This window comes from Simochromis diagramma, unplaced genomic scaffold (genome assembly GCF_900408965.1).
Source record: "Simochromis diagramma unplaced genomic scaffold, fSimDia1.1 OVJJ01000334.1, whole genome shotgun sequence".
Lineage (NCBI taxonomy): Eukaryota > Metazoa > Chordata > Actinopteri > Cichliformes > Cichlidae > Simochromis > Simochromis diagramma.
In genome coordinates this window covers 2,688,108-2,704,007 of record NW_024386764.1, presented here as the reverse complement: position 1 = coordinate 2,704,007, position 15,900 = coordinate 2,688,108, and the positions used below count along the sequence as shown (strand labels likewise).

General features: G+C 41.5%; 1 long non-coding RNA gene across 1 annotated transcript; it reads left to right on the top strand.

Moving 5' to 3' along the window:
- Positions 1 to 2,231: 2,231 nt before the first annotated feature.
- LOC120733475 lies at positions 2,232 to 12,192 on the top strand. The gene is made up of 2 exons (XR_005695834.1): positions 2,232 to 3,362; positions 8,072 to 12,192. It is a non-coding gene; the product is annotated as an uncharacterized LOC120733475 (long non-coding RNA).
- The last annotated feature ends 3,708 nt before the right edge of the window (positions 12,193 to 15,900 follow it).

Sequence of the window (15,900 nt, the reverse complement as noted above, 5' to 3'; positions counted from 1 at the left end):
CTCATGTTCTCCTTCTTACATCTTTCTCTCAGTGCAGCAGATAACTTATGATTACAGGGGGATTGTTCACAGGTGGATAAAAGTACCAAAATTGGCACATATACTCTTTTATGATTTTTTTTTTTTTTTTGATGAAGCCCATTAGCCATTTGAAAACTCAAGATTGTGGCCATTTTTAAGATGGCAGTCGACAAAGGTAAGAAAATATATATTTTTTAGATAAAGTAAACCAGACTTTCTGAATGATCTCAGCGTCATATCATACACGTTCAACCACGTAGAAGTTGACTGTAGAAGCTTGAAGTTACCGACAGGTTTTTGTTTTACTTATCTGCAAACAGCGGTGTAGGCTATAGTAGTACAGACCCTCACACTCCTTACTTGTTACGCATTTCAAACCAATGGTCCCTAAAAATGTAATTGTTTTTATGGTGGCTCGAGATATTGAGCAACAGTGTCCTTGGGCAAGATACTGACACCAGTGTACCCCTTACACATCTATCTGGCTGTGCATGTGTATTAAAAGTATCTATGTGCAGCTTGCAGCGCAAAAAAAAAATGCTTTGCTAAGAGTAAAAAAGCTCAATGATTCTAAACTGACATTGATCATTATTTTGACACAAACAATCTCTATTTTTTAACTTTATTATAGTGAAAAGCATATAAATCAAGAGTAAAACTGCAGAATGTATCTGCACTGGTTGAAATAGCCAATGGGATTTTACTTCCTTGAAAAATACAGCCACCATACCTTTAGCTAGCAGACAAACCATCTGTGTCCCAATTCATAGACAGCATCCTTCAAAGGCCGCATTTGAAGTCCGATTACGTCACAGCGACGCGACGAAGGCTGTCCCAATTCAAAGGCTGCTCCTAATGCGGCCGACAAATGCCTCCTTCATTTCCCCGGATTTGAAGGATGGGTCGGGTGTTTCCTTCGTAGCCCACCATATCCCAGAATTCATAGCGCGGCCCAGCCAGTTCCAGTTTCCAACAATGGCAGCAGCTACATAGCTTTAATATTACTCTTATTAATCTTTCTGGGTCACAAAATAAACTTTTAAGATATTTTCAGGCGAGAATGTAGCTGTGTAAACTTCAAATATTTGCTTGGTCTATCAAGACATCACATATTTGCAAAATTTGCTCCGACGTTTTTGGAGACGTCTGTTACCCACCAACTCGAAGCTGACCGAGAGGTCAAGGCTCACTAGAGCCGGCGAGAACACGGAACTCCCGGCACATGGTTTTCAAACCCCCTGCGATCTTTCGCTACTCAGGTTAAACATGATATATGAGTCACTAAGATAACTTAAAAATGTTATTGTTTGGCTTTTTTCAGTGTTTTATTTGTTCCTGAGTAAATCAGTTTGGTTGAGATTAAAGTTATAGTTTTCACACAGCTGAATAAACGTCACACAGAAAACTGAGTGTGAGATGGTCGAGAATTTACGCCCATGTCCTGTTATATATTAGCGAGCAAGGAGCAGACGACTGAGTTTATTAAACTGAGTCCACACTGGTGACACAAATCTGAAGGCTGGACCGTCCCATTTCACAGCCGCTCACTTCTGGCCTTCTTGGTTTTCGAAAGACCCGGCCCACGTACACCGCGAAGGCCAGGTCCTCCGAAGTATGCGGCCTAGGAATTGGGACACAGCTACTGTGTGCCAGAAAGCACAGTAACAGTTTGTATGTTAGGATGTGCTGCGGGAGTAAGCGGGCGATGGGACGGGATTGTTTTCTTATTACTGAGCAAACACCTTTGTGCTGTCACCAGAAGCAATACCAGACTACAGGACAGAAAATAGACTAATGTGACAATAACATGCATTAACGTTAGCGATCAGATGCAAATGTTCATTAATTCGAGGCTTTGGATCGTTGTTCAGCTCCTCAGTTCCTGCCTACGCTCACTCCAGTTATGTAGCGCTAGCTGAAGTACTGCAAACGCAACTTTACATCTGAACCATGAACAGGGATAAGACCAGAAAAAAAATGGGTAGAGGTGGGATAATGGGGGAACTCGCTAAATGCTTGGGAGTGTTTTACATGAAGTTACTCGCTTTAACAGTGCCATTTCTAATATACATGTTTAGTAGTACACATCAATTTTTTATCAATACATTTATCAGTGTATGAATTTAAATAGAGAAACTTTCTTCACTGCATCCTTTTCAGTGATTTTCACATGAAGCGAATGAAGACTGGTAACATTTTTGTGACACACTAGGAAATAACAAACTGTTCTGTTCCAGCTTTCTTTTTGTTTCCTTTGTTACAGGGCATTTGGTTCTGTTGGGAGTTGACAAGCAAGGATTTACCACAAACACTGACAATAGACATTGTGGACTCGACGAGGACTGGAAGAAAGACAAAGTAATTGCTGCTGTAAACTACTTTCACAGCAGCCACAAAGTTGCTACATTAAAGTCTGAAGATGAGGAAATAACAGATGTTTTCTGAAGATTTTGTCACATCGAATAATAAAAAAGAAGAGGCAAACATCATGGAGTAGAAGGAAGGAAATGGAAGAATTTAGGATTTTACTGAACCAAAAACCTAACAAGGAGATTCACATCCTCACGGTTTGCTTTGTTGAGAACACCTAATCAACTTCTCTTTAATGTAACTATGTAGACACGGCCAAAACAACCTGCTGAGGTTCAAATTTTGCATCAGAAGAAAGAAGATTTAAGTGACTTTGAATGTGGCGTGGTTGGTGGTGCCAGACAGTCCGAATATTTCAGAAACTGCTGATTGGCTGGGATTTTCCCCCACGCATCCATCTCTACAGAGATCTACAGGGAATAGTCTGGAAAAGAAATATTCCATGAGCAGCGGTTTTCTGGGGGGGGGGGAATTCATTGTTGATGTCAAAGATCAGAAGAGAATCACCAGACTGCTTCAAGCTAGTAGGAAGGCAACAGTAACTCAAATAAGTGCTCATTACAGCCGCAGTAAGCAGAAGAATGTTGATACACAATACATCAAATTTTGCTACATCAGCAGAGGACCACAACGGGCGCCACTCCTGTCAGAAACAAACAGACTGAGGCTACAGTCCATGCCGGCTCTGCAAAATTAACAGAGGATTGGAGAAAGATGTTGCCTGGTCTGATGAATCTCGGTTTCTGCTGTGACATTTGGATGGTAGGGTGTAATAGTGGGTGGGATAGCTTCCTGGCACACGTTGTGATGTGATGGAAGAGGAGATTCCTATCTTGGATGTGCACCTGACAGATGTGCAGTAAGCTATCGTGTCGTAATGGGCCAAAAAGTTCCCAGGACTGATTCCATGCCACAAAGAAGTCCGGTACTAGCAAGAGGGATCTAACAAAGTGGTTGGTGTGTATGTTAAGGTGAGACACTTTTGAGGTTCTGGATTATTTTCCTTCGAACTTGCAGAAAAAATGGAGCAAAAATGCACATTTTGGTGTTAATTTTACTCCACTCTCTCTGTTGGAAATGTGTTTGCATATGTCAATGCAACAAACTTGTAATGACACATACTACACAGTCATACACACTAAAACTTCAGTTTTACTTGCATTCACTTGTCTTGTCTTTAAAAATTTGGCTTATTTGTGTTTGAACTGGGATAAATGATGTGCGTGTATAAATATAGCATTTTAATTTCCTCGGGTGTGTAAATAATTAACTGCAGTTATTACATTTACAGCTGATTTAAAATTCCTGTGTACTGTAATTGCATTCGTTGCCTGTGCAGCTTAATGTCACTGCTGCGTCTGAAAAAATAGAAACTGAGAAACTTAACAAAGATAAAAACCTTTCATACCTCTGAGAACTGTCACATTGTTGTTTCTATTTTTTATAAAAACTCACGGCGGAGCACAGAAGTAATGACCTTCCATTTATTTAATCATGAGCTTAAAAAATTGAGTGTTTATAGCAGTCATTTACCATTTGATATGATGGGACTCAGATCACAATACCTGATTTAATTTCCTTTTATTTCCTCCTTTGTTTCTGATTCGCATAGATGGGAATATTATTAATGTGTCAACATTACTGAGGTATCTGAAGCCAGCCTTGTATTTAGACACACACTTACACACACAGAAATACACAAACAAGAGGCTCTCTCTGATCTACTCGAGTTTGCTCCAGCAGGCTACACTCAGCTGTACCTCCTGAAGATCATTTCACAGTTTCAAACGCTGCACTGTAAATGGGACCAAGTTCATTTCCTGTTGCTGGGTTTGATATTTGCTGTTTTCTTGCGATAACATTTCAGCGAAACGCTCGCCAGCAGTGTGACTGATCGCAGTCAACAGTCATTCAAATTTCACCCCCCCCCCCTCCCCCCTTTTAATCACAGTTCTATTCACGTTGTTTTAAAAGTACTACAGGGTCACTACACTTTTCAAAGAAATTTGCATTGTTCCCCTAATTTCATACTATTTTTTACCTTTTTGCCCTTGTATGAGCATGATTGGCAAGCAATTTTAATTTGATCATTCCAGCAGAACCGCTTTCACACAGAGACTTTGCCACTTTCCACCTGTGCATCCTCAGGGAGCCTTTGTGAAGACAGCCAATTTATCAGATAATAAAATAATGATAGTGGTAATTAGATTAATTCTCTTGATCATGACCCGTGCACCTTGAATGCCGATTACCATGTAAACACAATCTCTGTGTGATTTTCCAGGCCGATAGCTATGTGCCAAAATCAGAACGACAAACGTGTATCCCAAGGTCTAATGAAATAATAACTTTAGCAGCTCAACCGTAGTCAAGTTTTACTTCTCCCATTTGCGCTGCAGCACCATTAAAAACAACTCGTCTGCCTGCTACGAAACATTAGCCATCAATTATATTGTAATTAAGCAATATCTAAGCTTTGGCACCTACAACCATATTACAAATTCTCCACAGCTGGATGATTTCAGTGCATTGAAAAGCAAAATGCAAATTAGCTTTCAATTTGGGGAGCGGATGCAGGCTAATTGAGTTGACCTTAAAATGGTATTTTATTAAGAAAAAAATAGAAAAATGTAAACCAGAGTGTTAAGCAGTGGTTTTTGGAGGTTAGTGAGGAGCATTTTCTAAATGTGAGCCTTCAATTCACCTCCACCTCCAGCTTCTCCAATCCAGTCGTGGCACAGGCATTTTTTTTTTCAACCCATTTCACGGCAAATAAACAACACGAGTAGAATAAATCTGACATAATATTTGTTGCACTGTCAGCTTCTGATTGTGTCTTATAGTGCTGCCCTAATGACTGGAAAATATCTGAACAATTTCTGTATGCAATTGCACATTTGCACAACACATACTTCAAGCGGTGTACGTGTTATAAAAGCTGACAGCAGGCTCACCGATGCCACAGTCAGCGTGAGGAGTTGGGTTACCACCGCTGGCTGATGAAAAATAACGCCGCGCCCTTAAATGGAAGCGGAAGCTCCTCGCCTACAGCTCACGCAGGTGCGAGCATGCATGGTCCCACACTGAGCTGCACCGCATTAGCTCGGCTGTTTATGCATTTAATGCCAGCTACGGCTATATGTGCAGCAGGTCGTGAATCACTCAAAGGACTTTTGGGTGGTATAAATCATTTATATTGTTAAGCTTTGGAGCGGAAACAGTCATTCATCCCCAGTTCAAGGAGAATCAGGCAGCTTAAGACACTTGTCAATGACGTGTTTGGAGAGAGTTCATAACAGCCTGTCAAGCTGAGATTAGATGCACGCCATGTACCAGGACGGCACTAAAACCAACATCCTCTTGCTTATCTGTGCCATAAAAGGATGCACACACACAGAGACGTAATGGATGGAGATTGCGCCAGCACCCTGTCCTCCGCCCTGCAGCAGCCATTGTAAATTATCACCTGTCATATCTGTGACATTTCAGCAAAGACACTTGATGCGGTGATGCCGGAGATATGAACTTTGGAGGAGGCGGAGGGCTCTGGGGGGAGTTTTACATCGGCGGATGCTGTGCTAGCATCTTATATTTCAGCGTTATCAGTGCATCTTAAGAAGAAAGATCAAAACATGAAACAGTGGCAGTATGTTCCCTGAACAGAGATCAAAGAAAGGATAGCTTAAGCCGTAATTCACCGTGCGTAATCTGCATCGGGCAAGATGTGCTTGTTGAAAAGTGCTCTTAGTTTTGTGAGACATGAGCATTATTAACTCTGCGCACAGGCACTAAAGCTATCCATATGTCCAGGTGGAAAGTTAAAAGAGAAGCATATTCATGCAGGTCTTACATGAAAGTCACAAAGTAATTAGATGATTCTTTATCTTTGAACATATGCCAGAGGCAAGACGAGAAAAAAGTCTCAATTCCGACACCCAGTAATGAGAAACACCTGTAATTACCTGGAAATGTCAAGTTACGTGTCAAAATAAGAGAGTTCATGTGTAGGAGACAGCAGAGAGTCTCAGCTGGTATAAAAGCTCATGTCTGGAGGTAAACAGCATGATGAGTCACTTTGTATTGCAGGTTGCTTCTCTAATCGCCTTGTTTTTCTGTTGAAGTTTCTCCTGAGGGAGAGCTGGTCGAGTTCTGAGATGGAAACGACAGAAGGAGGAGGACACACTATTCCCACGTGGGATTGTTTTTGTGTCTGTAAAGGTAGCAGGAAACCTTTCAGCTTCACGCGGTTGCACAGGATCATATACTGCCCACGAAATGCCAGTTAGCATTCTGAAGAAAGAATTCAGCTTTAACAAAGAGAAACACAGCTGAGGCCATGTGTGGTCTTTGTGTTTGAAAAAACACACAAAAAACAGATGGCTTCGTGATGAAATGGGATCTTTAGGGCTACACTCGCAGCAGTGTTGGAAAAACAGCTGCAAACTGTCCTCAAACTTCAAGTTCACTCATTTCAGATGTTATCAGCACCATCATCGCTTGTATTTATCACAGTATTCAGTGATGGGCATTTCACCGTGCTCAAAGAAAGTGAAAGGCTCACAGAGGTCCACATTATTAGGCTGAAGTGGTGGTGGAGCACAAATACACGTCAATTATAACTGATAGACATGAATGTGAGAGCACTCTTTTTGATTAGCTTGTTTTTCTTTGTCTTCACGCTGTTTGGTTGACATTTTGTAATGACACAGTGATACACTGTTCTCACACATGCTATCGATTTGTTACGATCTCAGTCACACAGGCCTCAAGACCAATCGATGACCCCCTGACAACCATTGGTTTCTAGGGAGAAATGTGTATTCCTCTACTGGATGGAGAGTGGTTGCTGGAGGTTGCTGGCAGTCATTATGTGGAGTAGATCACAAAGGCGTTTGCAATGCTGTGGAAAAGTATTTGTAATGCTTTGGACTCTAGTGAGAGCCATATTAGAGCCATTACACAGTGGCGAACCTTCCCAGGAGGCACCGACCAATCAAAATTACTCCAAGAGCACATCGACGATTCAGAATTGCAGGCCTCATCCGCCAAAGCTAAGGTCAGAGTTCATGATTCAACAATAAGAAAGAGACTGAGCATGGTGTTGGAGTGGCCTAGTCAAAGTCCTGATTTAAATACACTGGAGATGCTTTGGCATGACCTACACAGGACGTTCATGCTCAAAAGTCCTCCAATGTGGCCGAGTTAAAAATAAGAGTGACAATAGTTGCTCCACGGTGACGTGGAAGACTCATTGCATGTTATCACAAATGCTTGATTGCAGGTCTTGCTGCCATGGGTGGCACAAGCAGTTATTAAATTCAAGTGCAATTATTTTATCACACGAGGCAGGTAGATTTGGAAAGGTTATTTTTTCCATTCATAAATAAAATCATCATTTAAAAACAGCATTTTGTGTTTTGTCAGGTTCTCTTTGTCTAATATTCTAGTTTGATTGATGACCTGAAACATGTAAGTGTGCCAGAAATAAGAACTTAGAAAGGGGACAAATACTTTTTCACAGCACTGAACGTTGTGATTCCTTTGGTCATTAGCAGATTGCCACAGTCACCCGTAGTTTGCAGATGTTTGCAGACTTGTGCCTTACAGTTTCAACCAACATGCTTCATGAGGTCCAACTTTTACTTTGAAAGCTTCTCTTTCTGTGTTCTGATTTCTACAGTTTCACTACCACTGAGCAAACAGTTGGCAAGCTGGTGTTTTCTGGTGTGAGTGAGGCCTAACACGGCGATTTTCACAGAGGCAACTGGAAGTGAGGAAAGGGTTGACTTATGTGCTCTGGAGCAGATAGCGCACATCCTTATCATGGCCCAGCTGAACCATCCCCAGCACTAACTCTTCAAGGACGCCACAGTATGTTTAACTCCACACAGGCATGGCACACATCAGTGACGCTAGCCAACCCAACTAGACTTTGGGGGTCACAAGCACTCAGCCATGATATAGATCACCTAGTGTGAGTCGTCCTTCATATCCTTCTTTTATTAAATGTTTTTTCTCAATATTTGCAATGTCACGAGGACAACTCTTATGTTGGGAGATGTATTTGTGCTGTTTCTCTGATAAAAAGCAGGTTTGTTCAGATAAAGCGTCTTTACCAAAATGAAGCAAAGTTCTCAAGGCCAGTCTGTCCAGTAATTGATATTTTCCTCTTTTTGACATAAATGAAACACCTTAAAATAAAACAAAGATCCACAATTAATTATGACATTGTTGTTGAGCAATGTGGACGTCAGTTGCTGTTAGGTCAAGTCAATGTTACTTGCAGAGTCTAATATTTATATTTAGAGCAGTGTTTGCACTTAGACCTGCAAGAAACTTGAGGAAGAGAAGAGGCAGCTACCACTCTGGGTTTGTCATTTTGCGTTCGGAAACAGTGACAGGTGATTGGAATAAAAAGTCATGCCCACATAGGCTTCGACACTCCACACGCTGAAAGACAGATCCTTGGCCCTGGCAGACGTGCAATTAGTGATTTATGTACAGAATAAAGCAGAACAGCACAATTAAAAGATGAAAGCATGGTGGAGTATCATGATACAGCTGGTTTCTGCACTTAGGGGTTGACAAAATGTGAATGAAATTGTAATGAACTACCTAGAAAAAAGGCCCGTGGTACTTGTGCAGCATAATCGCTGTGAAAAAATGAACCAGCTGCCAGATGACACAATACCAGTTTTGACTCGTTTTTGGGAAACACACTTAATGTGAGCAGCACACTGAGAAGACTGCACATCTGCATATCTCAAACATTTATAAGCCACCCATGTGTTTTTTTCCCCCCTTTCTTTGTTTTGCCACTTTGAGCTATTATTCCCCCTTTAATAGCACGCCATTTATTTGGGTGCCATTTTCTTGTATAGAGAGGTGCCTAGTTAACAAAAGCAGAAGAAAAGCCATTAAAATGGATGGCTTTCTAATCAACAGGAAGCTAAAATGCGCAGAGGCACTAGTTGTTCTTCCTAACCCTCTTAATCACACACACACAACAAACACAATTATCAGCATCACTTCCCTGTGAGCCTGGCTTGGTCAGTGTTCTTTGATATCTGAAGTCTGAACTTGTTTTTGCTTTCATTTAAAGTAAGACATCGACACGAAGGGCTGTGGGGACGTGGACCAGCTCAGTTTGATCCTTGTTAGAATCTGTCTCCTATGTTTACTTCTATTTGTCTTTCTAAAATACAGTTCCTGTGGTTGTTTTGTTTTTGCCATGTTGCTGTTTCGGAGAGAGCGGGGAAAAAATCGTGGCAGGGAAACTTGTGTTATCTCAGCAGGACATCGTGCAGCGAGCTCCCTCTCGGTCGTATTTTTTCTCACTCCAATATGCTCGGTAGATTGCACTTAGCTCATCTTAATTTCGAAATGTGGATGCTCGCGGAAGACTGTATATATCTCGGAGACAGAGTGAGGGTGGTGTTTTATTATTTTTAAATCTTAGGTGTTTATGAGAGATTATACATCAATGTCAAAAAAATCTGTTGCAGCATATTGCTGGGAGCTGTTGCCAAATGAATGCTTCCATTTCCTTAACAGACTCTCTGTGGGGAGCGCTACGAGGGTACACTCCAGACTTAAAGACATTATATATGAACATATAACAATTTGGAGACCAAATGGGGCTCTTGTAGCGCTCTTACAATTCAGGATGACATTATATGATGCACAGAAGTGTGTGTGTGTGTGTGTGTGTGTGTGTGTGTGTGTGTGTGTGTGTGTGTGTGTGTGTGTGTGTGTGTGTGTGCATGAAATGCCAGGACTCATCTAATGACTTCCTCTCATGAGCTGCCAGTTCGTGGGAGATGTGTTGCAGTATTGACATTTCTGAAGCTATTCAGTGAAGTCCAACTGTTAGCTGCTGAAGACCAAAACAAGATCTGATTAGCGATGCCTCTGCAGGGATGCTGCTGTGTGCAGCGGTACAGTTGTCCTGACAGCAAGGTATCAGCCAGAGTCAAGCATTTGAAGAAAAACAAGAAACTTAAGAGAGGGACAAGCGAAGCAACTGAGCTGCACTCGAGGACAGCCTACAGTTCTGCCGATCCCTTGACAGCTGTATTAGTGCTAATGACAGGCTGTGTTACTCTATGGCACGGATGCACCTGAGCATGCACCTGAGGACAGAATAACTACTGACCAGTGTAAAGGCATCAGGGTGGACAATGAAGGCCTTTCATGTGTAAAATATACAGTAAAAATACATCCAGTACAGAAGAATGCTCAATAAAATTGAACCTGACCCCCTCCCTCTGTGACCGCATCACCACTTCTTAACAAGTGGACCAGCGCTCGACCTCTCTCCTCAGAGTTACTCATCATAAACTTCTCACGATTGTGTGCTGAGCCCTTTGCTCTACAGGCTTTTTTTATCCATGACTATATCACCTCCTGTTAGAGAAACCCCATCACTGAGTCTGCTGATAATACGACTGCCACAGTCCTGATAATGAGTGGTCATGAGACTGTACAAGACGCAGGTGGTCAGGCTGGAGGTGAAAACCTGTCCTGAATATCAGCAAATTCAAGGAGATGGTTGTGGACCTGGGCAGAATGGGAACATCATTGACTGCACTGGTTTTTGTACACGGGTATGAGGTTTAGCAGGTGACTCCTTTAGAATACATGAAGGTTTAGATCAATGACAACCTGAAACACCGGCTGAAAAAGTAAGAAACCAGTGAGCAGTCCCTTAAAAATGATGCCTCTTCACTAACTGACCGAACTCTCAAAACAGCCTGACTTTGTGATAGTCATGCTCAATGACAGCAAAAACCATATTTCTCTATACTTTGGCCAATACTGATATCTCATGTGTTTAACATGATTACTTGTGAACTTTAGAAATTCGTGCATTTATTGAACTTTTGCAGAGACGAGAGGATCTCTTCACCTGTGAAGCCTGTTTTTGATTGTGATCAGCTTTGAAGGATCAGCCGATTAGAATCTTTTTTTTTTTTTGGTGAGAGACTGTGGCACAGGAAGTAGAGCAGGGCATCTACTAACTGTGAGGTTGGTGACTTGATCCTTGGCTGCATCTTTTCATGCCAAAGTAATCCTTGGGCAAGATACTGAAGCCCGAGCTTCTCCTGATGCATTGCCTGGAGTGTAAATGTGTGCTAATGCTAATAGAAAGCACTTGGATGTGCTCCTATGAATATACATGTGTCAGTGAGACATATTGAATAAAGTGCCCAAGTGGAATAGAAAAGCACTATACAAGAACCTGTCTGTAACATCCTGAGACCCGCTAGCTGGTCTGGATACAAGACAGTGGACCAGCGTTTGGGTTCGAGAGGTCGGCACTAAAATATGTGTGATTAAAACGAAATAGCTTTGACAGAGTTTGTACTCTCACTAGATTTGATGATACTGGAACAACTTAAAATGTTCCTTTGACTGTATGTTGAAATGAAACATTATCATCATTATTGTTCTGTGGGTACCTTACCCCGGGGTAGAAAACAACGCCTCGGTCACTTTTATTTTTACTTGTAACCACTTTTAAAGATACAAAAGTCGCTTTTCTCACTGTGATGGACAGAGTTGAAAAGCAGGAGTTGAGGGTTTTCCTTTAACCTAAAAAGTTAGATTTACAAAAACGATGAAGTTGAGCTCAAAGAACCAAAACTTAACTCAGGCAAAGAAATGTGGACAAACCAACTAACTGCCTGCCCAAACAAACATAACTGACCCAAACAGGAAATGACACACAAGAGTATATATAATGGCTGATCAGACCAGTATGACACAACAGGGGTAACTAAACACAGCACAATCACGAACCAGGAAAAAGGACGCAGTACAGCCCAGTTTGTTAGTAAACTAAACACCACAGAAGAAAATCAGAAAACCCTAAACTCTGAATTTAAACATTTAGTTTAATTCTGAATTGGTATAAATACATTGGTAAGCTAAATCTGTATGTTTACAAATAGAATAAATTTATCTAAACCAATCAAACTTGTTGCAAACTAAAGTGTGTTTTTGTGTTTAGATAAATGAATAAATTAAAGTACATAAGAGTTACTGACTTAGAGTGCGGCCATGGCTTTGGCCATCACATTCACTCTGCTTCTTTTTGCAAACGTAATCTTCAGCTCTCTCCTGTCGCGAGTGTGGCGCTGTGTTTCTGAGAGGCGGGTCAAGTTTCCTCCCTCCAACTGGATTCAAATAAAGCCGTGGTAGTTTTTAAATAAACCTAAATACATAAATTAACCAAATAACCTAAGTTTTAATCTAAATGGCATATATAAAGATTAAAGAAAACACAATAAAATAATATACGGTGCTCTGGTTCTACTGGTCCACCAGTCCATTGACAAGAATTCAATGTGATTTATTAAGTTACAGAATTCAGCTAAGCTGTTTGATGATTAGACTCTGCAGAAACCCAGTGTTGTTAAGAAGTAGGACAGGATGTCTCAGAGTCTAGATGCTGGTGGTGGTGAAGATGAAGAGGCAGACATGGGGATGATGGGTTACATGAGTGAGAGTCTAAAAGGCAGAATGATAGAAAAGCACTGACATTACAGCACACAGAGTGGAGGCTGATTGGCTTAGGTGGGCAAGAAGATGATTGGACTAGATCAGTGACTCAGCTTTGACTCTGACAGCGTGGGAAAGTGAAAGCAGGCAGATGAGTGATTAGATTTTTCTCATTGAACTGCATATAAACTTAATAGATGTGAGGTTTGTCACAGACAAACTCTGTTTGTAGAATCTTACCTCCCGACAGGTGAGTTTACCTGTTCCAAAAAAGAAAGCTATTGTGGACGTTGACAGAGGACCAACTCGTCCGTCTCTTAAACGTGAAGTAGTCTGAAGAAGAATGAGCTCTGCTGCCTCTGCACTGTGGAGCAGATGTGCTGTGGTCCATGATGGAAAGTGGTTTGTTCACTGACCTCTTGTTCCTCAGTACTTCCAGATTCTGGCTAAAGATGGTTCCAGATTAGTGCATTAGTTTGCTGACCCTGCTGGCATCTCTGGCACTGATGCTGGCCCCCAGCAGACAACAACAAAGTAAATGGCACTCGCTACCACAGCCTGGCAACGACTCCAGCATCTTGCTGCACATGTTGAAGGATCTGAGCATCCTCACAAAGTACAGCCTGCTCAGCCCCTTCTCGGGCACAGCATCTCTGTTGGTACTCCACTTCAGTCTCTCATTCAAGTGAACGCCCCAGTACCAGCCACTAACTAACTGCCCACTGTTTCGACCTCCTCGGCCATGATGTTAATAAGCTTAGTGGCAGTTTTTCCCTCCAGATTCAGCAGGAGCTGATTTCAGCGAGAACACTCTCAGCAATTTAACGTGAGTACGTTATTTTACATCCTCATGATATAAAGAGTTTATCAAAAAGGATGATCTGATTTCAAAAAGCTAGTTTTTAAAGTGATGGACATTGATACTTATGCTAAATTAAAAATACATGGCTGAACATAAAGTTTTAGATACAAAAAGTTGCAAGTGTTCAATGTAACTTACAAGATTGCAGTCCGTTTCCAGTTCGCTTGGACGTTTTTATTATATCAAATAGTCCCTGTGAATGGACTCACAACCTCATTCCATAGCAAGATGATACTCACAGCTTCTCTTCCACCACATAACCAAGACTGTAATTTGAACAATAACTTGACTTAAATGAATAGCTGGCGGTTGTGGTTTCTGAGCTGCATCACTGGTATCATTCTCCTCACCATCACTGTTGTGGAGCGGCACTTAGCCTGCAGGTCCTCCTCAAAAAAGTGGAGTGGAGCTCGTTAGCAGCTGACAGATACTTTTTATCACCTCAGCACAAAATAATGCAAATACCTCCCAGTGTGTAATGGCTGTCCTGTCTGTTGTCAGGCAGCTGTGGGCCAAGGAGTGAGCTGGAGACTGAAAAAGAGGACTGGAACAGGGAAATGTGGTAACGTGTTAACACTTACAAGTAACCAAATAACTTATTACTAGAAGTACTGAGCTTTTAACACATTACACCCAAGACTGACTGCAAGACTGAAAGCAGCACAATGTTCATTTTATTTGGATTATTTTCTTCTCGTATTCAGAAGCCAAAATCTTAATTGAAAAAAAACCTAACGCTTAGCAAACCCCGCAGTGTGGTGTGGACGCACACTGCCAAACCTGTAATAGTTGCAGGAATTATCCGTGGCCCTCCTCCAAACTATGAGCAGTTTCTTTGTGTTCATGCGGTTAAGCAAGTGGTGTCAAAGTGTGAGGACAAACGGTAAAAGACTACAGGACGGTTTTTATCTGCAGGTTACGATTTTCAGTACAACACTCCTGCCCTTACACCCTCCACATCATCTCCATCTAACTGTTGCTCACATTAGCCCTCGCTAAAGACCCCCAGTGCTGCACACACTTCACTGTAAAGTCACTCAGCCAGCTTACCTTTGCTGCTCATGACATGTTCCACTTCCTTACCATACAGTACCTGAAGTATATTATGTACAAAACAATATTAACTGATTGGTCTGTGACTTTGACGACATTAATCTGTTAGACTTAAACCAAACTTGCGACATTAATTTTTTTGCAAATGAACTTTGAACAATCTATTTTATTTTTCTATTGTTGCTTTTAAGGAAGCACCACGCAGCACATACAGGAGCTGCTCAGCCATGGAAACACATGCCACGAAGCTCCCAGCATGCAGTTTTTGCACTGATGTTAATGCCAGAGGTGGTTTGGATCTCAGCTGTTAGAGTGTTGATGACCTTTACACCCTATGCGCCTCAGCATTTGGCAACCTCGCTCTGTAACATACGTGGTCTGCAGCTTTCTGCAGTTCCTGAATGCATTCACTTTACAGAAACAACACTTAAAGTTGATCTCTGACGCGGAGGGAATAATTTTCACAAACTGACTTGTTGCAAAGGCAGCACGCTATCACAGAGCCTCGCTTGAATTCTGTGAGTTCTTTGGAACGACTCATTCTTGGGCACGGACCGCATTGTGCTGACATTTTTTGTGACTTTGTAACTAATGAATTTCAATATGCATCACCATGGCAACAACAAAAAAACCTTTAAAAGAAGTGGCAACAAATGTCTTTTAACCGAAACCATGATCTTTTCCCAGTAGTATTTAAAGCCTAAACCATTTCAAAGTTATTTTCAATGGATAAACATAATAAAGGATTCAATAAAGTTTCACGTAAACGATGATACACGTAAACTATGAACACCATGTATGACTTGAACTTTGGCCTCTGTTATTCCAACCTCCAAATGTTAAGGGCTTTTTTTTACCCTATAAAAGTGGAAAATATTGATTTTGCATACAAGGACACACATCACCACATGAGGCCAGACAGATTCGCAGCTCTTAGCTTTCACAAACTGTGCTGAACATAGCCACACTTGACCTGTTCCTTTTTACATGCTATTATATTAGTACAAATTATTTATTACAAATTAACGCAGCAGCACCGAGAGAGGCTGCGATGATGAATTTTGCTACTCGGTGTGTCTACGACAATAAAA